General features: G+C 40.2%; 1 protein-coding gene and 1 pseudogene across 1 annotated transcript in view; both read left to right on the top strand.

Annotated features, from left to right (window-relative positions):
• Positions 1-25,570, top strand: part of ZNF292 (zinc finger protein 292) — an 86,798-nt gene that overhangs the window by 12,379 nt on the left and 48,849 nt on the right. The window lies entirely within an intron of this gene.
• LOC142453092 (mitochondrial glutathione transporter SLC25A39 pseudogene) lies at positions 1,406-16,102 on the top strand (annotated as a pseudogene).

Here is a 25,570-nt window from a genome sequence, read left to right as displayed (position 1 = left end):
ATTTATGCTTAAAAAGGAGGTACTCTAAATTTAGAAGCAATAATTGATCATTGACTTCATCCCCAGCCTAATCAGCTTTATAGCAATATTAAAAAGCTGTCTTAGATAAAAATCTTGAGTCATACTAAGTTTATAAACTATCAAAGTGAATTGGAGGAGGTATTTGTGAGATTGAGATCAAATTATTTTCAGTAAATAAAGATAATTTTGTTGCTTCTTGTATATGTTCCATTTTTATCAAAACTAGGCATTTGGAATTTTTGTTTACTCAGAATAATTTATCTTCTGTATTTTTCTATGTATAATATGTGCAGCTATTTAAAAAAATAAAATTAGTTTCCCTAATTTTTATAAATATGGTAGATCTCAGTCAACATGGAAAGCTTTTAAAGCTTCATTAGGCATTTGATTCAAAAGTATTAACTTATTGTCAAATTTTATTCTAAAATCAGATTTTGATTTTTAATTTCCTAAGCAAAGCTTTCACAATATTTTATTTCAAAAGAGTGGGAAAGGTTTCTTAAAGTACTTATTGAGAGATTTCTACTTCAGTAATTTGAATCTGGTAACTTTTACTTAAATCATATTTGAATAATTTGGAAAAATTAAGCATTTTATCTGAAATAAGAGTATGGAATGTGTTATAAAAAAAACAACGCTGCATAAAATTGATATCCTCAAACAGAGTTGTCATGAAGTTCACCATCACTGTGAAAGTATTTTACAAGAAAACATTTCTGAAAGCTTCTGCTACTGTCATTAACAGTTAACCTTAGTGTGTAAAATTCTGTCCTTTTGCCATTCTTACTTGACCTGTACACTAAGCAATAATTGAAGAAGCTGAACTCGGTGAAGAAAAACACGGCAATCAGGATTGGAAAAAGGCTTATTAACAACTTGCGATATGTAGGTAATACAACCTTCCTTGCTGACAGCGAGGAAGACTGAGAACGCTCTTGTTGATGAAGATCAAGGATTGCGGCCTTCAGTATGGATTAGAACTCAAAGAAGATCATCCTCACAACTGGACCATTAGGTAACATCTTGTTAAATGCAGAAAAGATTGACCTTGTCGAGGATTTTCTCTTGCTTGGGTCCACAATCAGTGCGAATGGGAACAGCAGTCAGGAATGGAACCACATCATGTGAATCTGCTATGCAAGACTTTGAAGTGGTGAAGAGCAGGGATGACACTTTGAGGACGAAGATGTGCCTGGCCCCAACCAAACACAGTATTTTCCGTAGTCTCCTCTGAATATGATAGTTGGATATTGAATTAGGAAGACTGGGAAAGGATTGGTGCATTTGATTATGATGCTAATGAAAAATAATGAGAGAACCATAGTCTACCAAAAGAACAAACAGATCTGCCTTGAAAGAAATACAGCAAGAATACTCCTCGGGAATGTGGATGACAAGACTGTCGCATGTACTTTGGCCTATCAGAAGAGACCAGTTCCTGGAAAAGGGCATCATAATTGGGAAAACAACGGGCAGCAAAAATGGGGAAACGGCTGACAAGGTAGGTTCATATAGTGGCTGCTTACCTACCAGGCAGTGTTTCATTTTGTTGTACATAGGGTTGCTATGAATTGGAACTGAAGATTATTGGCTTTACATTTTTACCTTTTCTGTGTCCAACATTTTAAACGGAAAGTTTCAAAGACTAGTTATGAAAGACGCACTGCTATGTAGAAAGTTAAATACTACTGTGACTTCTGTTGTTTCGAGGCAGAGATCAGACATGCTGCCTCTCGCCATCTTCTGTCACCAACTGTACCTTTCATGACACTCCACTCTTCATTTGGCTTCAGTGATTTGTTACAGTGGCCACACTACCTACAGGAGTTTGCTAGGGAGATTAACAGGCTACCCAAGTGCAAGGATACCGTCACTGGCCCCAGCAGTGCTTCTTCTCAGCCAGCAGCCAAGACTGGTCCTCAGCCTCTCAGCCACATTGTCCTCTGCCTCTGGAGTCCAAGAATCCGCCCGCTGCCTTGCTTCACTGACTCATAGTCGTGCTGCTGCTCCTCTGTTCTGTCTCATGGTCTCCTTGCCACAGCTTCTGGTGCCTCTGGTCTTGAACTTCCCTCACTTAAGACAGATCTTAAACAGGCTCCACTGGTAACTGTCTTCCAATAGTCCTCGGATTTTATATTTCTGTCTGTCTGCTTCTGAGACGGTTCTTCCATGGAGGTGGTGTGGTTTTGATCTTTCAGCAGGTCATACCCCCAAATAAAACAAAAAGTGGTGATTAAGTCACCCTTCTAGTAAGGTACAGACTAAGGTTGTACCTTACCTTAATCCTGTAACAGAACTCCCTCCAAAATAGGATTATAACCACATGGATAGGAACTAGCATATACAACACATCTTAAGGGCCAAATTAATTGACTATCTCAACTACATAGTACCTACAAGTATAGATTTTGGATTATGACTTGAATTTCAGATTTGTCATTTCCTGTGGTATTTAAGACTTCCTTCTTTGTCTATATTATTGGATATAGACTGTAGATACACAGTCTATACTTGTATTTGTCTGAAAGCCATTGTGATTGTTATGATATAATCGTGAGTGCTTAAATTGTTTTTATGTTGGAAATGCATAGCAAATGTTAGCACTTGGTGATCTAAGAGTACTCGATCATACATTTTACTCCATAAAGAACATTAATTCTAATTGTTAATAGCGTACGATTCAGTTTGTTTATATAATAATAATAACTCAATGCCATCGATTTGATTCCAACTCATAGTGACCCTATAGGATAGGGTGAAGCTGCCTGTGTGGATTTCAAGATGGTAAATCTTTATGGGTGCAGAAAGCCTACTGAACTGCTGGTGGGCTTGAACTGCTGGCTTTCCTTGTGATTAGTCACGCACTACCAGGACTCCTTTGTTTGTTGGCTAAAAGAAAAGCACACCAACATTCACAGAAACATGGGGTTGATGAAACAGATGAAAGAAGTATTGAAAATTTTAAATACTATTTAAATTTAAAATACTACTGTCAGAAACATTTCCAAAAATTGAAGAATAAAAGTGAATTAACTATCACATTATCAATTCTATAACAAAACTAATTATACCCAATAACCTTTATATTACATTAAATTTATAAAAATTCCTTCCACATGTATTACTACAGATGATATAATTGAGTCTTGTGAGAGTTCATGTTTTATGTCAACGTGACTAGGCCATGATTCTTGGTATGGTGCAGTTATCCATCATTTTGCCATCTGCTATCAGGGGAGTTTCCTTGTGGCTGTGCCTCTATCTAGTCTATATGGACTAGACTGGTAAGATACTCTCACTGGATCCTATATGCAGCTTGTCATTACGGTACCTCTGGCTGGTTCTAGGGACAGGAGCTAGCAGCATGACCTGCCGATTTGGGGTTCTTCAACCCCTGCAGCCATGTGAGTCCTGCCAACCCTCCAACCTGACACCTGGCTCTACAGATTTGAGACTTGTCTTCCTCCATAACTGTGTCATCTATATTCTTGAAATTAAGTTTTCTATATGTATATGTACTTCATTAGTTTTGCTCTCTGGAAAGCCTACTTTAAGGTAAGTGTCTTTATTAAGTAAGGTTTATATAAAATAAGGGTATTCTGCATAGTCTATTGAATACATTACATATTTAAAAATATGAGTAAGGCAACAGGCTGCCAGAGTTGTATGTATGGGGGTTTTCTATCTCGTGCTCCTCCCGATCCAGCTTTCCTGTTTGTAACAACTTTGAGTTTATTATTAAAGATAATATTTATGGCTATGGCTTGGTAGATTATAATCTTTCATATATATTTGTTCTTTAATAATTTAAGTACATATTTAGACAAAAATGCTCAGTTTGGGGGGGAGGTGACGGTGGAGGAATCCACAGTGGTGGTGGTGGTGGTGTGTTAAGCTGCAGTTAGAGTTACTGTGTAGGCAGTGAACCAGGGAGTGTTTCATTCTGTTGTGCGTAGAGTTCCTGTGGGTCAGTACAGACTTGTGACACTGAACAGCAACGAATTTGTAATAGCAGAGTCTCCATCGACACAAATCGTTTTGATGCTGCTAAACCTAGTTTTATTTTGTTTACCCCTGAACTTAAGAGTTTCTCTTAGAGATTGAACTTACATTTTCCTCTGAAAACACCCCCATTTTGTTGGCACTAATGATTGATTCATGAGGTGAATGAATAGGGCAAGACTAGAGTTTGGTTTTGTGAATTCAACATTCTGATTGTGTCATTGTCGTGCTAGTCTTTCCCAGTAATGTGAGTTAATAAACAACTTTTTTAGCTTAAGCTAATTGTATTGAATATCTAACTGCAGTGTCAGTAATAGTACATTTTGGGGTTTGTTTTTTTTTTTTTAGGAAAAATATTTCTCTAAACATAACAAGTTGGCAGTCCTCTCCGATTTACATACCTAGAAAGTTCTGTTAATGATGGGCTCAAATTGATCATGTTCAATATAGAATTTTAAAAATGTCGTAGGCTCACACGACAAAATATGAGTTGGAATCAACTGGATCACAGTGAGGTGAGATAACCACTCAGTGCTGGAAAATAAGCAATATTCCTAGCCAAATCCTAAACTGGAGGGCAGTTGTATGAACCTGTTCAGTGCCAAATGGCTGGTTTTTATTTTTCCTGGGGATTTATGTAGTTTGATGCTTCTTTATAAAAGTTGCTTTCACTGCTTAACCAGTTGCTTATGCCAGCAGTTGCATTTTTAAATGCCTAAAAGGCCAGGTAGGGAAAGGACATAACGAATCCAGAGTGCCCACCTGATTCACCAGTTGCTACCTACCTGCCTGTTTCTACCATGAAAAGTTAAGAATCAATGTGTGTGTGTGTGTGTGTGTGTATGTGTAATGTCCCAATTATGAAATAATGGTGACTAATTAAAAATGGAGAACCCAAAATTTTGTGTGTCCGGGCAATTTATTCCTAGATATTTTGAGCATTCTGTAGTGTGCCAGAAATAGTAAGTGGGGGGGGGGAAATTGCCCTAGAAGAACTAAAACTAGCACATTTTTGAAGGACACGACCAATCCATAGATAATAGTATCTTCTCACTTCCCTATTGCTCACACACACACAAATAAATATTGTCAATAAAAACCCAAGCCCATGCTATGGAGTTGATTCTGACTCATGGTGACCCTACTGAGGGTTTCTGAGACTGGAAATCAGAGCAGACAGGCCCATCGTTCTTCCTTGTAGCAGCTGGTGGGTTTGAACTATTGACATTATGGTTAGCAGCCCAATGCTTATCACTCAGGCATGGCCAGAGCTCAAAAACAATTCCAACCAAGAAAACCAAACGCCTGCTATCGAGTCAATTAAGGCTCATAGCGACCGTATAGAGTCAGTTTCTGAAATTATAACTCTGTACAGTAATAGACAGCACCGTCTTCCTCCTGACAAGCTGGCTGGTGGTTTCAAACTGCTGACTTAGTTGCTAGCAGCCCAATGCGTAACTACCATGCCACCAGGGCTTCCAACAGCTCCTAGAGTAGTCTTGAAATAAAGCTAGTTTTATTCTCTCCAAATATATTTCTCAATTTTCTTCCAAATATTAAATTCTGAAATCCCAAAGATGGTTAAAAGAAGTCTTGATACAGAGCCTAGCCAAAGGAACAATTAAAAATACTGAATTAAACTCGAGAATTTTACTTGACAATTATTTTACTGGAATCAGTACTTTATATGGGGAAGATGTGCAGTTTGTAAGGCTGGCTAGTTTGGTGTGTGCTGTTGGATTGATTCCAAATTACTGTGAGCCCATAGCACAGAGTAGGACTGCTGACTCTGCAGGATCTCGAAGGCTTTCATCTTCATAGAAGCAGGCTGCCACATCTTTCTCCCACAGCTAGTGGCTTCGAACCACTGTAGCACCAGGGTTCTGGGTTTGCTGGTGGAAATCAGCAATGTGCAGTATTATTCCTATCAAATTTTTCCTCATAAGTTATATTTGTAATAAAACAAATTAAAACATTTAAAAATGTGTTATACTTTGAAGGACACCACACAAACATTTGGAAGTTTGATGTTTTAGCACGCATTTTCATTGTACTTGCTTACTTTTGTAATGAGCAAGCAACACACACCACATCCTCCCAACACTCAAGATACAGCAATAATGACAAAATTCTCCAAAGAAAATACTGCATGAATACTGGCATAGTTAGGAATGTTTGCTATAATAAAGACCTTATACATTATTTTCCCAATGAGCTTTGGTTTGAATAAATGAACAGAGAAAAAAGTAAGATCTAATGTTAAAAAAACTGAAAGAAAAAGAGTAAGATCTGAGTCGTGGCAAAAGGGCTAGTGCCTTGAAGTCAGTGATAGACCGTCTCCTCCTTGCCAAACCGTGGAGAAAACAATTTCGTTTATGTGAGGCAGTCACATTGAACACTCAGCTGTGATATGACTTATTGGAGTGTAAATTTATTTGGAAAACTGGACCAAGAAATGAAGAGAACCAGTAGTCCTGATAACATGAGACAAAACCTTTGGTTTGAGTTGGCAGATGACATGCTTTATTACAGTATTGAGAACCCAAAAGTGAGCTGCTTAAATGCAGTTTCCCAGACCTAAAGGTTACAAAGCTCTCTAGAATTTAGATACGCTGAGTGAATGTTGAATGACTAGAGATCACTCTCGTGTGAGATTCTAGAACGTTGTTCCTTGGGATCATTCTTATTAATGGTAGTAGATGCAAAGGTACCATATATACTCATGTATAAGCTGAATTTTGCAGCACATTTTTACTGCAGTTCTGGTAAAATTAGGTTCTCGGCCGATAAGAGGGTCGGCATATACTCGAGAACATATGGTATTATGCTCTCGAGCAGAGGTCGAAGTCACTGTTGCCCAATGAACAGTTGAAGTCTTAGCTTGAGGAGGGATCTTCAATTCCACAAATTCTGTCATTTATCTTCCCTTGATAATGCCTGTTTTCGTAAATGACAATATTAATAACTTGAAGTTCTCTCTAAATGAGCTCTATCAGAAGGAACCTTTGAAGAGCATGCTAAGTACCCTCAAAAAGTTTTGGGGAAATTCTGTTTTCTTTTTTGGTTGTTCAGTTTATTATATTTACTTTTTATTGTGAATTAGATGATGGTGCACAGATCAAACCATAAGTTTTACATGTATCAATTTATGCATACTTAATTTCATCTCATTCATTGTTATTCCCTCGATGTAAGATCATCTATTCTGTTCTCTCATGTGTTTGCTGTGTCTATTCCTCCTTTCATAAATAACCCTTATGAGCTTTGTCCGTGGGTAAATGCCACCCTTTTGATCCCAAATGGCTGATGATTCTAAAGTGTGTGCCCCTTATAAGTGTTATTCTTTCCCATATACCAGAACCAAATGTACTACCCTAAATTGATCTGACTCCGTGACCTGATGGACCTGCTGTTTGCTTATTCCCTGGTTTTCAACACTGTAAATCTTCATAGGAGCAGGCAGCCTTATCTTCTTGCCTCACAGCTGCTGGTGAATTTGAACTGTTGGCCTTGCTGTAAAAGCCAAATGCACAATCCATATGCTACCAGGGTCCCTAGGGAGCAGTTCTCTGTTTGCCCTATTAAGGTTGGAATCAGTGGTTGTGGGGCTTTTGTTTGTTTGTATTTTAATTCTCAATTGTTAGGCAGAAAATTAAGCTGCCATAGTGAGTTAAATTTCAGACCTGAAAGGTGGCCTAAGAACCACTACAGTCTTAGGGGTTGGGGTGGGGTGGGGGGGCAGTGGGAGGGTTTCACCAGTATCATACTAGTAAGCCCGGTCTGTTTAATGGTGTTTAGTTTTGTTCCACATCTTTCTCTCACTCTATCCAGGACCTTCTAATGTGATCCCTTTCAGAGCATTTGGTAGTAGTAACTTGGCATCATTTAATTTGTCTTCTCGTGGTCTGTAGTGTTGAGGGATCCTCAGTGGTCCTCAACCTGTGGGTTGCAATCCCTTTGGGGGTCAAATGGCCCTTTCACAGGGGCCGCCCGGTTCATAACAGTAGCAAAATTACAGTTATGGAGTAGCAACGAAAGTAATTTTGTGGTTGGGGCTCACCACACCGTGAGGACCTGTGTGCAAGAGGTATTAGGAAGGTTGAGAACCACTGCATTGGACTCCTTGTTTCTGGGTGTCCTTTGATCTTTCCTCCAGACAGGGAGAGATCTGCTTAGATGGCTGCTCACAAGCTTAAAAACCCCAGTCACTGCTCAGCCAAAGCCAGAAGTAGAACATTGTCTTTGTGAATTATGTTATGCCAGTTGACTGATTTCTTGTGAGACTGTGGTCCTGAGCCCACAGCCCAGTCACTCAAGATGTTTGGTTATATCTAAGAAGATTTCATAACTTGGCCCCTGTATGCTCACCCATATTCATGGATCTATTTGCATAAAAGGTAAATACTTACATAAAAATGTCCTCTATTAAGTACACATGCATTCAGCGTGCATCATATTCCATGCACCTACTGGTAGATCACTGGTAGATCACTGGTATTGCAGGAGAGTGCCTTTAACTCTTACACACCTCCCAATGTTGTCCATCGTTAATTATCCTACAGTCCTGTTTTTCCACAAGTTTTGTGAAGCTCCCTCGTATATCTTTTCATTCAACTGTTAAACTTATCGGAGGCTTTCGTCAAAACCTTCTCATATTGAGTTTCCATGCATATGAAGATCGATTGTGCTGCTAAATAAGCCCCAAACCCTTCAAGATATGATTACATTCCCTTCTCTTCCAGCATCTCTGCTTCTGCAGGAAGGATATTTAGAGTTCAAGCTATTTCCATTGTCTATTCCGGTTCACGAGGTTTACAGAAATTTTATCTAGAACCTGAAGTGAGTACCATTGCTGTGTGAAGACCTTTCCTGGCTGGGCATGATAAGCGTTCTGTCATGGTGGGCCATTACTACTTCCCTGTTAGGCCTAGGAAACATTACCCCTCCCCCCCATCTGCTTCCTAAGTACTGTACCCAGATTTCTAGTTTTTATCTACTGTTTTACTTTTCTTTCTGTGCCAAACTGGCACACTGAGATGGCGTTGTGAGCAGGTGCATTGTCATGGTGGCAAAACCAATCCCCCATCTGCTAGAAATCAGACCTTTTTGGTCACATATTGTCACACAATCTTTGCAGAATTGTTAAATAGAAAGCTTGATTAGAAGTCTAACCTGGTGGAACAAACTCCATATGCACTACAAGTTGACATTTTCGTCCTTTTGAAATGAGAAAACTACTCATAACATTTCGGCATCATATCCCCTCCCAACCCCCAACCCCACCCCCACAGCAGAAAACAAAATTTCATAGCTGCAAGCTGTTCTCTTAAATTGGCCATCACACACACACACACACAACGTGATTTGAACGAAACTGCTTTTACAAAAAAATTCACCATGACCAGAGAGAACTTTCCCAGGTGATGCCACTGGGTGCACTACTAACTCAGCGCAAGTTACTTGATATGCTCGTCTAGTGGGGAAAATGTGCCCTGTGAAAGCTCCGCCCAGTGCAATTCTGTTGTTGTTGATTTGGGGGGTACCCTCTTGTCTTTCAAAGTACATACTATTAATGTGACTTATTTTTGCTTGATGTTAATCTTGATTATCTGCTGAGGTGTAGTGTTTGTCAAGTTTCTTAGCGCTAAGATGCTCTTTGAAAGAAGTTACTATGTATCTACCCACATGTAAGACTGTGACGTTTTATTCCAACTCCTGAAGAATATCTAGGTAAATTTCCCAAATGGATTAGACCACCAAGGAGAAGGTTAGGATCTACAACACATTTTTGCAGTACACAATTCAGTTCATAAGTAACACCAACTTCAAGTAGGCGGGGAGGGAAACTGCCATTGAGTTGGTTCTGGCTCCTAGGTAGTCTCTGTAGGTTTCCATGACTGTACATGTCTACCAGGCGCAAGTGGGCTCCCTTGGAGCAGCTGGTTGGTTTGGATGGCCTGAGTTGGGTTTATTTGGAATTCTACTACAGGGGAGACTTCTTTCTTCTCCACTTACTCAATCATTTATTTATACCAACATGGATTTAGGGTGTTATTTTCTATGTTGGTTTATAATCCAATACTATCTTGTTTGTTCCTCTTATTGTTCCTGCATGGCCATTGAAAGCTTTTCCCAGTTCATCTGTGTGTTCCTATAAAACCTGGTAGGTTTTTATCTTTTCTTTTATGAACACAAGAAATCTTTTGAACTAGGAAAATAATTTTTAAAAATAGATTATGTATGTTTCAGGTATATACACTGCCTGTGCTTTTAAAACCTTGCTGACGGCCAGAACTGGAATAACTAACAATGCAGCTGCCATGCTTATACCCGCTGTCCGCGTTCTTCATTCGAGCGCTCTCAGAGGCATTTGTGAGCGTTGACTTGGAAGCACACATAGCAAGACAGAGACCCTAGGGAATCCTGTTTGAAGGTCTTGGAACAATGAAAGAATGTCCATGCTTGCTACAGGAAAATATACCAGGAAATGGAATTCTTAAACCAAACAAGTGATACATATTTTTAAGACTAAAAATTAGAAAAGTCACTAAAAAACCCATTATATTATTTTAGTATTTAGTTTTAAGTAAATAGAAAATCTTCGAAGCATATGTTTGTTATATCTTAGATCAATTTGAATATTTTTGTGATAGAAATATATTACTTGAAATTGGATTTTGATATACACTATTGTGCGTATAAGAGCTTGGTTTACTAGGAAACATTGATGTCATAGGTTGAAGTATTGCATTACTTTCCACTGATTACCACAAAATAGGTGACTTAAAACAAACGAAAAAATTATTTTGCCCCTGTTTGGGACTGGGCAAGTCCAGGTGTTTACAGGGTCGTAATCTCTGAAGTCTCTAGGAGGGACATCCTTCCTTGCATCTTCCTGGCTTCTGGTAACTTACTTGCATTATTCTAATTTCTGCCTCCATCATCACGTGACCCTCTTTCCTGTTTTCCTGTGCCTTCACTTGCCCCTCTTCCCTATGAATATCTTTCTTACCAGGACATGAGCCATATTAGATTTAGAGCCTACTTAATGCTGTATGAACTTAATTAACTACATTTGCAAATACCCTATTCCAAATAAGGTCACGGTCTATGGTTCTTGGTAGACATGACTTGGGGAGCTGCTGTTCACTCTAGTACTGATGGACATTCGCATTTTCTGAAAGTCAGTTCTAACCCAATTTTCTTAATAGAGGATGAATCCTTTAAGTCTGATAAATATGCAACACTTTTTTATGATGGGTTTTTCTTAACTTGCAAATACATATTACTGGTTTTTTTTTTTGCTAAATTTTACTGTATTTAAATGATTATCTTGAGGAAAATCACTTGTTAAGAGTTGTGAAGTAGCTTGTTTTTGTTTTTATCTTATTTTGAATCAGGTGAAGATCTACAGAGCAGATGACCAGTTTTCTACTTAATTATCCTTACATATTGTGCTTCCTCTTATTCATTGCAATCCCCTCAATACAATACCACTTATCTCAGTTCCTTTCTTACTCCATTCTTCGTCCTATCATAGCCCTTCTAAACTTTGTCCTTGGGCCAATGCTGCCCTTTTGATTATAAATGCCCAATTCTTCTAAGATGTGCATACCTTACTAGGGTTATAGCCCCTCATATAGACCTGCCTGTCCTTTGGCTGAAAACTGGGCCATGGGTGTGAGTTCATTTCCACACCTGAAAGGGTAGGTATTTGGAAAATGTATATGTATACACCAAAAAAACTCAAACTCACTACCATTACATCGATTCCAATTCATAAGGGCTTCAAAAACTTTGTGGGAAAAATCCATTACCTTTTAATTCCACTTTTCCCCACAAACTTTGAAGTCCTCTGTGTGTGTGTGTGTGTGTGTGTGTGTGTGTGTATTCCTATGAATGTCAGCGAAAGTCTGTACAATATTTTTAAGTAGTAGGAAGTTGTCTAGTTTACAGCAGCAGCTGGAAGCTTTCTAAAGTACATCTGTAATTCTGTGTTAATATGTACTTAGGATTATGAAATGTGTAAATATTTCAAAGGTATTCATAACTCAGTAGGCCAATATTTTCCAGATGGCTGATTTGTGAGATAGTATCAAATTATGCATAAGTAAAATATCCACTCAAAGGAATACACTAATGAACTAAAATTTTTATTATACTCTACTTTTAATAACTTGAAATTTTTTAGGAAATTAGAGTCTTGTGAGTATGATGAGCAGTTTTGTTTGACGTGGTAAGATCAGTTCAAGATCGAGCATCTTTATACCAAGAAACTGATCTGATTACTTCTGTAAGTCTTGCTTGTAACATAGGATACGTACATGTATACATGCATACATACTGGTATAAGAAACAATAGGAATTAATGGTCCACACCATGTCAAGTTACAGAACAGGAGCTTTTGGGGTTGATTGGTTTATGCTAATAAACTAATGTACTGTAAAGACAGTAAGCCTTGGAGTCTGAGAAAATCTGGAAAATTAGTGTCTGTAGGGAGTCTTTTGGCTTGATCTGGTAACCACCAAGATGGCAGTTCAAACCCACCAAGTACTCCACAGGAGAAAGATGAAGCTCCCGTAAAGATCTACAGCCTTGGAAACACTATACAGCAGTGGTTCTCAACCTTCCTCATGCCACAACCCTCTCATATAGTTCCCCGTGTTGTGGTGACCCCCAACCATAAAATTATTTTCATTGCTACTTCATAACTGTAATTTTGCTACTGTTATGAATTGGGCAACCCTGAAAGGGTCACGACCCACAGGTTGAGAACCGCTGCTATATAGGATCACTATGAGTTAGAATTGACTTGATGGCAGTAGATAACATTTATACTGTGGATTAAATAATGGAGATTCAAAACTATCAAAATCCGTTTTCTGTTATTTTCAGCCCTGGAATGAGTATATAGCAGAATATATATGAATTATGATTGAGAATCATGTAACAATCCTAAATTTTCTTGAAAATGCATATGTGCTACTGAAATAGCTACTACATTGGCTGTATGGGAGTGACTATAGATAGTGGTATGGAGAAAGAAGAAAGATTGTCGAAGAAGCTGTGTAAGTGTAGAAAAATGGATAACAGATACATTCTGTAACAAATGAACTGGTGGCCACCATGTAAGACTATGAAATAATGTTGTATTTCCTTACAATTTAAGAGAGACTACCCTGAATTCTAACTAGTTTGGAGAAAGATGATATAATGGCACCGCTCAAAGAAGAGACTAAGAGGATAGACAAAACCCTAGATGCAAAGGCCGACTGGGAGATAGAAGGGATGCCAGTGACCTTCAGTTACTGAAGCCAAATTTGGCAGTTTCGCCAGTTCTAGTGGGGAAACTTCTGCCCCGGGGTCAACCTGTAATTTTAGTTGGTCACAATTTTTTTTTAACTTCTATTGGAATAGTCATTTGGTGAAATGTTTTATACGGTGCCCAATTTTCTATCAAACTGTTGTTCTTTTACTCATGTTTATATTACAGGTACGTATAAATTTTCTTTGTCAGTTACATTATGTAAATATACAATCTGTGCCAATATCAGTTGGAAATATTTATTCCCCATCTATAATTTATTTTTGTGGGTTTTTTTAATGTGGGTTTTTGATGAACAAATGTTTTTTAATTATAATGTAACTTCATTAATTACTTTCTTCCTTTGTCCTTTAATGGTTTGCTGTGTGTCTTGTTTAAAAACTCATTCTCTGCCCCAGCATCTTTAGATATTGCCCTTTATTTTCTTAAACTTTAAAAGTACTGCTTTTCCAAAAAAAAAAAAAAAAGGATGGCTTATATAGGTATTTAATTCATATGGTATTTTATTGTATACTCTGAATAGTTGTAATTTCCCATTTATAATCCATTGTTTATGGAAATGACTGTACTTTATCCTTACTGATTTTTAATGGCACATCAGTTATTTGCCAGCATAGCTTTTTAAAAAAAGTTCTCTGTATACCCATATTCCAGTTCTAATTTCTATATAGTTTATGTTTGACTACTAATCATAAGTTTGGCACTTTGAAACTACTCCATCGCACTATGGAAGAAAAGTCTCACAATCTGCTTCTATAAAGAACACTGTGCAGCCCAGTTCTGCTCCATAACACGTGGGATGACCATGAGTCAGAATCAGCTCAATAAGCAAGCAGCACGGCTGGCTTTGTTTAGGTATATGATTTTTAAGATTAAGTATGTCTTCCTGTCTTATTTGGGTATGTACTCTGACTCTGTTATTCAAAACTGTCTTGGCCTTTTGTGTGAATTTTAGAGTCAACTTGTCAAGTTTTATGAAAAATGCTAATATGGAATTTCATTGTCATTGCTTTGAATTTTTAGATAAAATTGGGGCCACCTCTAAATTTTGTCTTCTAACAATCATGAATATTTCCACCTGTGCAAATCTTTTAAAGGAAGCTTTGCAATGTCTTCTGAAATCTTATAAATACATTGTTAGAATTCTTTTTTTAAAAAACATTCTATTAGGGACTCATACAACTCTTATCACAATCCATACATATACATACATCAATTGTATAAAGCACATCTGCACATTCCCTGCCCCAATCATTCTCAAAGTATTTGCTCTCCACTTAAGCCCTTTGCATCAGGTTGTTAGAATTATTCCTACGTATCTTGTGTGTCTTAGTGTACTGTAAATGGTATCTTTATCACAGCCACATTTTCTAATTGCTTGTTTGTGAATAAAATTGTGCTTGAATTTTGCATATTCATCTGATAACTAGCACTATACTGAATACTCTTGGGCTTGTTATGTATACATTATTGGCAGTGAGCATATTAAAATTTTTTCCATTCCAGTTCTTATTACTGTAATTTCTTTTTCTAATCAAACTGGTTATCAGTGGTTGAGTGGAAACTTTGATAAATGAACATCTTTGTTTTGTTTCTGACTATAAAGAAGAATGCTTTGGGTTGTGCGTGGGGACGGGGCCAGCCCGACCCGACCGCTCTAAGCAAGCAGAGGGCCTCTGAGCACTGACAGCGGAGCCCCTATGGGCCTGCCGGTTCCACGCCGCGCGAGCACTGGCCTAGAGTCAGGATTGAGACCAGGACCCGGGGGGCATTAGCCCCCTCCAACAAATGGTGGCCTTGGGCACTGACGCAGTGGTCACCTCTCTACATGATGCCCCTGGACATGGTGAAGGTGCGTCTGCATCCCAGCGCCTCGGTGGCCACCGAACTGAAGTCGCCCTCTAGCCTCTGGAGCGCCTCCTACACCAAATGGAAGTGCCTGCTGTACGGCAACGGTGTTCTGGCGCCCCTCTACTTGTGCCTACACTGCGCGCTGTGCCACCTGGTTTCATGATCCCACCTGATTCACCGGCACCACGCATGCCTTTGTGAAGATTGTGCGGCACGAGGGCGCCAGGACCCTGTGGAGTGGCTTCCCAACCACCCTGGTGATGACTGTGCAGGCCACTGTCATCTCCTTCACCTCCTATGACCAACTCAGGACCTTTCTGTGTGACAGAGCCTTGACCTCTGATCTCTATGCCCCCATGGTGGCTGGCACTCTGGCCCGCTTGGGCACTGTGACTGTGGTCAGCCCCTTGGAGCTGGTGAGGACGAAGCTACAGGCTCAGCATGTGAACCTCTTGGGAGCTGGTCGCCTCTGTGCAGGCCGCAGTGGCTAGGGGTCCGCTGCCCTGCAGGACATGCCCTTCTCAGTCCTGTATTGGTTCAACTACAAGCCGGTGAAGGGCTGCCTGAGTGGGCCCAGGTCAAAGGACCAGGCATCCGTGGGCATCAGCTGGTGGAATCTCAGGACGGTGGCATCCATCTTGACTCTACCTTTCAATGTGGTGAAGACTCAGCGCCAGGTCGCGCTGGGCACAGTGGAGGCTCAGGGTGAGGCCGCCACGGGTCGACTCCACCTGGGTGCTACTGCCGAAGATCCAGGCCGAGTCGGGCACTAAGAGGCTCTTTGCAGGCTTCCTGCCCCGATCATCAAGGCCGCCCCTTCCTGTGCCATTATGATCAGCACTTAGGAGTTCGGCAAAAGCTTCTTCCAGAAGCTCAATCAGCAGCGGCTGCCAGGCCCTTGAAAGGGGCTCAGGGAATCCCATCTCCTCAGGTGGGCTGTGGGCTGAAGGACACTGAGCCAGGTGCCTTTTCCTCAGCACTTGAGGGGCGAGCCCTGTGGCCTCCCCCCACCGGACCACCCTCAGGCCCTCCTCAGAGCGGGCCTTCTTCCTGCTACACCCCACACCCCAGACTCAAGGATCCTTACTTTCTTAGCTCCACAAGTTCAAGACCAAATTTGCTACCTGCCCCCCAACTCCCTGCCCCTGTATGTTTGCTGTAACTGGGCCTGCCTCAGTCTTCCCTACCTCTATTAATTCCTTACATCTGAAGATGATTAAAAACAAGAAAGCTTTTAACATTTTATCCTTCAGTAGTAAGATTTTAGAATTCCCATGAAATTAAGGAACTTTTTATTTCTTGTTGCAAGAAAAGTTTGCTTTTTGTTTGCCCTGAATCAGTTGAGTTTTATTTATTTTGCACATGTATTTAATTTCAAACTATTCCCACATTCCTGTGTTCAATACAAAATGCATTAAAAATAATAAAAGTGCCGGCCTTCCTCTTCCTTTTCTAAATTAATCCTAAAGTTATTAGAAAGAGCCTCAGTAGTACAGTGGTTAAGTGTTGGGTTGCTAACCACCCGATCGATGGTTTAAATCTACCAGTCCCTCCATAGAAGAGGAAGATTTTGCTCCTGTAAAGATTTATAGTCTTGGAACCCCTAAGAAGCAGTTCTCTGTCCTTTTGGACCACTATGAGTAAGAATCAACTGAATGTCAGTGGGTTGGTTTTGATTTGAGGACATTAGACACATGGAGTGAGGTAGGCATCTACAGTAGCTCAGGAATAAATAGGATGATGAGGGTAATTACATTAGGCATAGTCTGGTGAAAGAGATGGTGCATCAGTGTGAAGTGACCTTCATAGGGAAATGGCTGGGGGATATGACATGTATTTGAGAGAACCCAACTGAAATGAATTAGGGTATCCATGGGGGAAGGGAAGAGTCAGCAGGATGTGGACTGAGGGGATCTCTGAAGATGGGCAGAATGGCATAGAATGTCAGAGTCTAGGCATGGCATGAAGGGCTTTAGGACTGCCTAAAGTAGCCAGTTCTAGCTTGATGATTCAAGCTAGGAGGGCAGGTACTACCATATCTACTCCTGTATAAGCAGAGGTTTTAACACTTTTTAAATATTATTTTTTAGGGGCTCATACAACTCTTATCACAAACCATACATACATCATTTGTGCAAAGCATATTTGTACATTCATTACCCTCATCATTTTCAAAACATTTGCTCTCCACCTAAACCCCTGGCATCAGCTCCTCATTTTGTCTCCCTCCTTCCCCACTCCTCCCTCCATCATGAACCCTTGATAATTTATAAATTATTATTTTGTCATATCTTGTATTGTCCAACGTCTCATTTCACCTACTTTTCTGTTGTCGGTCCCACAGGGAGGGGGTTATATGTAGATCCTTGTAATCACTTCCCCCTTTCAACCCACCCTCCCAGTATTGCCACTCACACCACTGGTCCTGTGTTTCCAGTTCCTATGTATACCACTGTACATCCTCTGGTCTAGCCAGATTTGTACGGTAGAATTGGGATCATGATAGTGGGGGGGTGGGGTGGGGTAGGACACATTTAGAAACCAAAGAAAAGTTGTATGTTTCATTGTTGCTATATTGCACCCTGACTGGCTCCTCTCCTCCCTGAGGCCCTTCTGTAAGGGGATATCCAGTGGCCTACAAGTGGGCTTTGGGTCTCCAATCCGCACTCCCGCCTTCATTTACTATAAGATTTTTTGTTAAGATGATGATGCCTGATACCTGATCCCTTTGACACCTCATGATTACACAGGTTGGTGTGCTTCCATGTGGGCTTTGTTGTTTCTGAGCTAGATGGCCACTTGTTTACCTTCAAGACTTTAAGACCCCAGGTGCTATATCTTTTGATAGCCAGGCACCGTGCACCATCAGCTTTCTTCACCACATTTGCTTATGCACTTGTTTGTCTTCAGCGATCATATCAGGGAGGTGAGCACACAATATGATTTTTTGTTTTTTGATGCCTGATAACTGATTCCTTTGTCACCTCATGATCACATAGGCTGGTGGGTTTCTTCCATGTGGGTTTTGTTGGTTCGGAGCTAGAAGGCAGCTTGTTTACCTTCAATTCTTTAAGATGCCAGACGCTATATCTTTTGATAGCCCGGCACCATCAGCTTTCTTTGCCACATTTGCTTATGCACCTATTTGTCTTCAGCGATTTTATCTGGGAGGTGAGCACACAATGATATGATTTTTTTGTTCTATGATGCCTGATAACTGATCCTTGGGCATCTCGTGGTCACACAGGTTGGTGTGTTCTTCCCTGTGGGCTTTGTTGCTTATGAGCAAGAAGGCCGCTTATTTACCTTCAAGCCTTTAAGACCCCAGATACTATATCTTTTGATAGCCGGGCACCATCAGCTTTCTTCACCACATTTACTTACTTAACCCTTTGTCTTCAGCAATTGTGTCGGGAAGGTGAGCATCATGAAATACCAGTTTAATAGAACAAAGTATTCTTGCATTGAGATAGTATTTGAGTGGAGGCCCAATGCCCATCTGCTACCTTAATACTAAACCTATAAATGTATGCACATAGACCAATTTCCCCATCCTCATATATAAATATATTTACATATGTACATGCCTTTATTTAGACCTCTATAAATGCCCTTTGCCTCCTACTTCTTTCCTCTATTTCCTTTGACTTTCCTCTTGTCCTGCTATCATACTCAGTCTTCATTTGGGTTTCAGTAATTCTTCTTGGTTATATTACCCTTGATCAAGCACTACCAGGCCTCTTATACCCTCCTCACCACCGATTTGGATCACTTGTTCCCTTGTCCCTGGGTTTGTTAACTCCACTACCTTTCTCCTCACCACCTCCTCTCCCATCTCCCCCGGGAACTGTCAGTCCCATTGTTTTCTCTTCCAGATTGTTCATCCTGTCTATCTTATTTAGACAGACCTGTGGAGATAATAACATGCACAAAAGCAAGACAGAGCAAAACCGAGCAACAATATACAACAAAACAACAACAAACCAATGACAAGACAAAACAAAACACAATAAGAAAGAAAAGCTTGTAGTTAGTTCAAGGACTGTTTGTTGGCCTTTAGGAGTGTTTTCCAGTCAGTCTGTTGGGGCACCAAGTCCTGGCCCCAAAGTCCACTTTTCAGCATTCCCTGGGGACCTCGCTGCTCCATTCCCGTGCTGTTCTGTTGGACCCCTTAGTGTTTTGCCTCAGTGTGGCGGAATTAGATCGGGCGCAATTCCCATACTGTGTCTCCAGTGTTGTCCCCTGTAGGGCTATGGGTCAGTGAGGGACATCGTTTCTCATAGTGGGGCCGGCCCTGTGGTCCTCTCTGTGGACTGGCTGCTCTAATCGGGAACATCGTCCTCCAGGCCTGGAGGGCCAGGTTGTGTTCCACTCTCCTCCCACTTCATTTGCTTCCAAGTTTCAGCACATTTTTAATGCAGTTTTTGTGGTAAAGTTAGGTGCCTCGGCGGGATATTCGGGCCGACTTATACTCAAGTATATATGGTACTTTTACAGGCCATCAAAATAAGCACCATTCATAATCAGACAAATTGAAATTATCGCCACTTGGTAGAATGTGATGAGAAGAAATCACTATCACTTCTGTGTTATTCCTGCCCCAAAAGGTATACCATATTAAATCCAGAAATTCCAGGAAACCCTGAATTGAGTGTTTCGACAAAATAATTGGCTTCTGATCTTCAGAAGGTTAAATTCTAAATTGAATATGTCTTTTTAGGATTTATAGAAACGGAAGGAATATCAAATATATGCAGTGTTTGATTCTGAGCTCCATCTTTTCTATTAAAGATGAATAATTGGTCGACTTGAATGGTGTCTAAGCGTCACGATGTAGCCGTGGTTATTTCTTGTTTCCGGTGTTGTAGAAGAATGTCCTTGTTGGTAGAAAGTGCACATTGAAAGAATTGGGCGATCAGGTTGGCAACTATCTCCAAAGAGGCTCGGGGGAGGGACAGAGAGCGCTTCGCTCTACTGTATTTCAACATCTGTAAATCTGGGATGACTTTAAAATAGTCTTTAAAATAAAAAAGTTTACTGGAGGAATATTTTTTGGTTTTATTTAAGGTTTTTAACATCCCGTTTACAACTGAGATTAGGAAATCGTAGTCCATTCTTAGAATGCACACAGCACAGTAATTTTCTCTGGATCTTTTTAAATTCGGGTGATTTTTTCTCCTTTCATTTCTCCTGCCTTTCTCAAAAAGTTTGTATTGATAAAGAAATGGTGAACGTAAGTGGTGCCTAAAGGTTTATTTGGTAGACTTGTTCTGTCAAAACTATCTGGTAGTTCTTTTTCTATACTAGATTCTGTTTGTTCGGTGGACAAAGGACTATTTCTTTTAATAATATTTTAGGTGAAAGCTTACACAGAAAATGAGGTTCCAATTTAATAATTTTATACACATTGTTCCATGATATTGCTTATGTTTTTCACAATGTGCCCTCCTCCTTTTTTCCTTCTGTTTATTTTGTTTCCATTAATTTAACTTCCCTGCCCCTCCTTGGCTTCACATCTTTGCTTTAGTGTGAAAGAATGATTACTTTTTCTTTTCCTCCTGAAGGAGTTTTGGTAACTTTTTGCCGTGATGTTCTATGAATCTTGTTTGTGTCTTGTTGTCTACGTGCTATAGCCTGTGGGTTGCTGCCAGTCTACGGAGACTGATGTTTGAATGGTTTCGAATGTGGGTCTGCAGTTTTCTCCGACCGTATCCAAATCCTTCTATTACAGTCCCAGTCGGATCAGCTGTTGCTAGTGCCTGGGCACTATCTAATTCTGATTTCAGACACATGGAGGCTGTTGCTCTCACTGTTTCTTGAGGCTTTTGAGTGTTTCACCCCTCTTTTTTTCAAACAGTAAGAATCTCAGTCGTTGTCCTTGCGTGGCTGCTTGACAGCCTTTAAGATCTCGGTCTCTGCTCACCAAAATAAGATGTAGAACATTGTTTCTCGGTTCGTTGGCAATCATCCTAAATCCTCAAATCCAGTGACTGATCCCTCAAGATGTTTAGTTATGGCTAAAGAATTTTCCTAACTTTATGCTTGCAGAACACACAGCTGTAGCATGTTCTCTGCCTCTGTAGAATATATTAGAATATCCTCTCTCAGACCTGTATAGGTTCATGTGCATGATAGTGTTTTGAAATTCTGTATTCCCCTACGTCGTTTCTGATCACTTCAAATTACATTTTTTTTCTGTTATTTTTCCTCTCATATTTTATGTGTTTTCCTGGCATGTCTATTGACTCTTTGCTGCTAAGTTATGTTACTGAGAAACTGAGAATTTCAACTCTTGAATCGATTTGTTTGATCTTCATAGAAGGGGGATATAGCTAGCTAATGTCTTTCCAAGGGAGAGGATTGGTGTCAGAATTGTCGTGTCTTTTATTGTTTCCAGAGAAGGACTCTTAAGGTTTTAGCATTGAGTGGGAATCTACTTCTACTCCCCCACCCCCACCTTTAAAAAACATACAAACAAAAAAATAGTCACTGAAAACTCCACAGAGCCCAATTCTACTTTGACACATGGGGTCACTATGATTCGCAGGTAGGTGTTACTGGGTAACCCACCACAGCTGAGTGACCTTGCTTAGACTTGAATACTCATTTCTCCCCAGCAGAGATGGAGAGGTAGGAGCCATGGTGGCTTAGTAAGCATCTGGCTGCTAACTCAAATGTAGGGTGGTTTAAATCCACCACCCTTCTGCAAGAAAATGAGGCAGTCTGCTTGAAACTGTATGGAGGATGTCCTATAGAGTCCCTGAGTTGGGGTCAACTTTATGGCATTGAGTTTACTTTGCCAGGCTTATGAATGAACTTGAACTTCCAACCTGTTGATTTGCTGCCGGATGTGTTAACCACTCACTTCACTCAGAAGTGACTTCTTATGGCTACTGGTACTCATGGTCTTTAAAATCAGTTAGTAATCTTCTATTTGCCTTCTAACTTTTAAAAGTGTTTCTCTTACCACCATTCCAATATCTTAGTTGTTACGCGTGTATCTCCTAAGCGTATAGCATACTCAACAAAGTGTGAGGAGGTCTAAAAGGTCCTAACTGTGAGGTGTTACTTCCCTTTGTCGTTCACATTCTTTGATTCATGTAACAGTGGACTTCCTTGGTTTATGTGATGGTGATACTGTAAAATAGAACGCAGAAGCAAAAATGAGAATCTTGCTCTTTTCTGTTAAGTCTGGAAAATGTAAAACAATACTATTCTTCTCACTGTTTCCCTGGGGGGAAATAAGCTTTTTCCTCCTCATTAAAAATTCCTTGCTATATTTACATGATGGGTTTATTAATATAAATTAATATAAGTACATTTGGAAATACTTATTTTGTAATCTCCATTTTAATTCTATTTGTGAGAGTGCAGTGTTGTGATGGCAAATTATTTGTGAACTTCTGTTCTAAAATCTTACTTAAAAATTGGGACTGAAACATGAGTACAACAATATAAATTATCCCAATATCCCACTAGCCTTTGCACAGGACAATAATGTTTAAGCCCATCATCGTTAAGTATAAAACCCATCTGAGTTTATTCCTGTGTTGTTTTTTCTCCCAGTAGTCTTTAGAGGAACAAAATGAAACAGCTGATATCGATGAGAACTCAATTTCAGAGCTACATGATTAGAGTGTTTATTTTTGTCTTTAAGGTGGTGGAAATGTTTTTGTTTTGTTTTTTAAACATTTAGGGGCTTATCACAATCCATACATACATCAGTTGTGTAAAGCACATCTGTACATTCATTGCCCTCATAATTTTCAAAGCATTTGCTCTCCACTTAAGCCCTTGGCAGCAGTTCCTCTTTTTTCCCCCTCCCACATGAGGCCTTGATAATTTGTAAATTATTATTTTGTCATATCTTTCCCTGTCTGACGTCTCCCTTCACCACCTTTTCTGTTGTCCGTCCCCCAGGGAGGAGGTCACATGTGGATCCTTGTAATCGGTTCCCTCTTTCCAACCCACTCTCCCTCTACCCTCCCAGTATCGCCACTCACACCCCTGGTCCTGAAGGTATCATCTGCCCTGGATTCCCTGTGCATCCAGCTCCCATCTGCACCAGTGTACATCCTCTGGTCCAGCCAGACTTGCAAGGTAGAATTCGGATCATCATAGGGGCGGGGGATGCGGGGGGAGGAAGCATTTAGGAACTAGAGGAAAGCTGTATTCTTCATCGGTGCTACATCACACCCTGACTGACTTATCTCCTCCCCTAGACCCCTCTGCAAGGGATCTCCAGTAGCCAACAAATGGGCTTTGTGTCTCTACTCAGCACTTCTCCCTTAATTCACTATAAGATTTTTTTTGTTCTGATAATGCCTTATACCTGCTCCCTTCGACAACTCATGATCGCACAGGCTGGTGTGCTTCTTCCATGTGGCCTTTGTTGCTTCTGAGCTAGATGGCCGCTTGTTTACCTTCAAGCCTTTAAGACCCCAGACACTTATCTCTTTTGCTAGCCAGGCACCATCAGCTTCCTTTGCCACATTTGCTTATGCACCGGTTTGTTCTCAGCAGTCGTATCAAGGATGTGTGCACCCAGTGTTGATTTTTTGTTCTTTGATGCCTGATAACTGATCCCTTCGGAACCTTGTGATCACACAGGCTGGTGTTGCTTATGAGCTAGATGGCTACTTGTTTATCTTCAAGCCTTACAGACCCCAGACGCTAGTGGTTTATGACCCAAGCAGATACATATTTGGGATACTAAAATTAAATTTAGGTATGGGATATTAGGAAAAAGCCAAAGGCTTCTTAGCATTTTTGTGTCAATAATGGAGAAAAAGGTGAAGAAAAAAAGGTTTAGAAATGCTGTATCAATGTTTCCTATTTAGAGTATGATCTTTTTAACTGTTCTTTTTTTTAATTTAATAAATCTTTTTATTGGGGCTCATACAACTCTTATCACAATCCATACATACATCAATCGAGTAAAGCACCCTTATACATTCGTTGCCCTCGTCATTCTCAAAATTCGCCTTCCACTTGGGTTCCTGGAATCAGCTCATTTTCCTTATTTTTTTTAACTATTCTTTTGCTTGTATTTCTCTCTCCCACCAAGCTTGCTGGAATATATACTACATAGTGCAGACTGTAACCACAAATATCTGTAGAAGTCCAGTGTGCTCCTTGAAGAGTAAGTCCAGTGTGCTCCTTGAAGAGTAAGGGAGCCAGGTGAGCACACAGCAACCAGAAAGTCCATGCCTGGTGCCTCTTTTACAAAAAACAATGCAATTTCTTTTAGAAAAATTAATACAAGATTAGTCCCAATACCAAATTTTCAAAAATGCTATATCCCCTATAATCCCTTTTATCAACCACCATCCTGCCCCATAATATATTCCCTTATATCCAGAATTCAGCAGTCCACTGCAGTAGCCACAGTGTGAAGGAAAATGGCTTACATAGCTGGTAAGTCCCAAATCTAAAGTTTAAATGCCCGTTTGGAGGACCCTCCTCATCCACAAGGCTGAGAAAGCTGATGAAATCGGATCAGGTAGTGAGGCTGACCAGATGCAGGAGTCAAAGGACGCTGTCCACTCCTTGCTGACCTCTCTCCCTGGGAGTGAGTCCCCACGCCCTACTTCTGAGATGGCTTATTTTATACACAGCAGGATGGCAATCACTTTCACCTGCTAACAATCACTGGCAGTTGAATCATACAATCAAAGAAGCATCTTCTTCTACCTTCTTATCCAGACTGATCAGGGAAAAGTCATTTGTTGGGAGTAAAACACAGACTGAAGAGCCCTAAGTAATTCACCGCCTTATACCTAGACTCAGTGAAATAGCTCATTACTCAGCTCCAGCTGGTTGTTGGCATCATGGAACATGGGCCCTAAGTTGCCCAAAATTTCTGAACTTTTTAAAAAGAAAAGCCAAAAATACAATTTCAAGTGTATCTCTTGTGATTTTTAAATAAAAGAAACTAACTGGAATATTTTTTAATTGATGTGAACACATCAGTGAAACCATCTGAGCATATCCATTTTCCCTTTCACTGGCCATGGTAGTCTCTTCAGATATGATAGACTGTGTCTCCTAGATTTCTTTACATCATCCCTAACCCCACTTTCATGAATGTCTTACTCCTGTATGAATAACGTCACTGATAGACCTTCTGTTTCAGCAGGCCAACCTCTCTTCATTTTGGTTAGTTGTCATATGCAGAATATGTCTTTGAAATGTCCACATGTATAATCAAGTATTTACGATGAAAGAAGCCATTGGCCTCACAAAATCCAGTCGTGCCATCCTCACTTCTCCAGTGCGTCTGACCCTCCTTCTTTCAAGACGGTGCGTTTGTTGTTTCAGTTCCCGGTTTTTGAATGTTCTTTGCCAGCACCATGATTGGAACCTATGAA

This window comes from Tenrec ecaudatus, chromosome 7, assembly GCF_050624435.1.
Source record: "Tenrec ecaudatus isolate mTenEca1 chromosome 7, mTenEca1.hap1, whole genome shotgun sequence".
NCBI lineage: Eukaryota > Metazoa > Chordata > Mammalia > Afrosoricida > Tenrecidae > Tenrec > Tenrec ecaudatus.
This window is presented reverse-complemented; position numbering and strand designations above follow the sequence as displayed.